A 1,646-nucleotide genomic window follows, 5' to 3' on the forward strand; every position below is an offset into this window, starting at 1 on the left:
GGGCTTCCTGTATACCCCAATGTGGAGGCTCCTGTCCTCAGCAAGGTGGACGTCACAGTCAAGGAAAGGGAGGTGGTTGTCTTTGACATCCTCTCTTGTGAAATTTATGTTCTTGTCCACTGAGTTGATGTGTTGGGTAAAGGCTTGTAGATCTTGTGTTTTAGTCTTTACAACTTGACAACTTGTCTTTTGTGTCTGCATTACATTGAGAGATCTTTTCAATTTTACCCATCTAGTCCGACAGTGTTGCAGGCCTCGTTGGCGCAGTAGGCAGCGCGTCAGTCTCATAATCTGAAGGTCGTGAGTTCGAGCCTCACACGGGGCATCCTTTTGCTGCACAGGTGCTTTTTCTGGACTGGTGGGAAGTCATGTACACTGTACACGGTGTAGGTGTAGCAGTGGGAAAGGAAAGGAAAGGGAAGAATGGCAAAACACAGTCAAGGTACCCACATTGATAGCAACAATTTTCAACAACCAACATCCTCTCATAGGTAAATGTACTTTATCTGGAGGAAACGGTTGGGTGTGCGGACAACTAGGTTTCAGTTGTTTGTTGCGTTCGTTCGCGCAGCGGTACACTAAATTGGTCATGTGAGCATTGGTGGTTCAGTGGTAGAATTCTCGCCTGCCACGCGGGAGGCCCGGGTTCGATTCCCGGCCAATGCAACCTACCTTTTCATCTGTTTGTGTTTGATACCCCTACAGGGCAACACACTTTTTGGGATAATTGTACAGTGTGGTAGCAAAACATGTTTTGGAACAATGGGCTTTTAAATATGAGTTACACAACTGTAATGTGCAGATGCCACAAACAGCAACATGGGACATGCCTTTTGCTGCACATGTGCATTTTCTGGACTGGTGTGAAGTCATGTATAATGTGCACTGTGTAGATGCAGCAGTGGGAAAGGAAAAAGAAGAATGGCAAAACACAGTCAAGGTTTCCACATTGTCCACAACAATATTCAGGTGTTCTTCTACCTTCAGACATTGATTGACTGGTGCTAAGGGGCCCAAAGAGTGACTTGTTGGTGAGAGATTCTTAAACTTCCATGTCTTGGTTTTCCAAGTGTGGAGTCCTTATTAAGGCCATTGTATTCACTCGATTCGTTAGGGCTCGTGGATGTTGTCACAACAGATGTTAAGAGTCGTTGGGCCACCTGAGGCCAAGGATAAACGACAACAATATTCAGGTGGTCTTCTGCCCTCAGACGTTGATTGACTGGTGTTAAGGGGCCCAAAGAGTGAGTTGTTGGTGAGAGATTTTCAAACATCCAGGTCTTAGTTTTCCAAGTGTGGGGTCCTTATTAAGGCTATTGCTGTCACTGGGTTCGTTAAGGCTCCTGTATTTTCTCACAACAGATGTTAAGAGTTGTTGGGCAAAATTGGGGAAAATTTTAAAGTGTGGTAACAAAATATATATTTTGGAACAATGGGCTTTTATACAAGAATTACACAACTGCAGTGTACCAATACCACAAACAGAAGCACAGACAAACTTACAGAAATGGTGGGAAACCCACCACCCTTCCAATTTGACGCTAGATAGGTGTTGACTGAGGGACTCTACAAAACTATGTGACTATCGGACAAACAGTTCAGCCAGAGACTGCTGGCCCTTTTAATGGGCCTTTTGGTGCAGTTGT

General features: G+C 44.8%; 2 non-coding genes across 2 annotated transcripts; both read left to right on the plus strand.

Annotated features, from left to right (window-relative positions):
• Positions 1 to 252: 252 nt before the first annotated feature.
• Positions 253 to 325, plus strand: trnam-cau (transfer RNA methionine (anticodon CAU)). Its single transcript has one exon. It is a non-coding gene; the product is annotated as a tRNA-Met (tRNA).
• Positions 326 to 595: 270 nt separating this feature from the next.
• Positions 596 to 666, plus strand: trnag-gcc (transfer RNA glycine (anticodon GCC)). Its single transcript has one exon. It is a non-coding gene; the product is annotated as a tRNA-Gly (tRNA).
• The last annotated feature ends 980 nt before the right edge of the window (positions 667 to 1,646 follow it).

Source organism: Seriola lalandi, unplaced genomic scaffold, assembly GCF_002814215.2.
Source record: "Seriola lalandi dorsalis isolate HSWRI2012SDOR001 ecotype SW California unplaced genomic scaffold, Sedor1 jcf7180001994685, whole genome shotgun sequence".
NCBI classification, from domain to species: domain Eukaryota; kingdom Metazoa; phylum Chordata; class Actinopteri; order Carangiformes; family Carangidae; genus Seriola; species Seriola lalandi.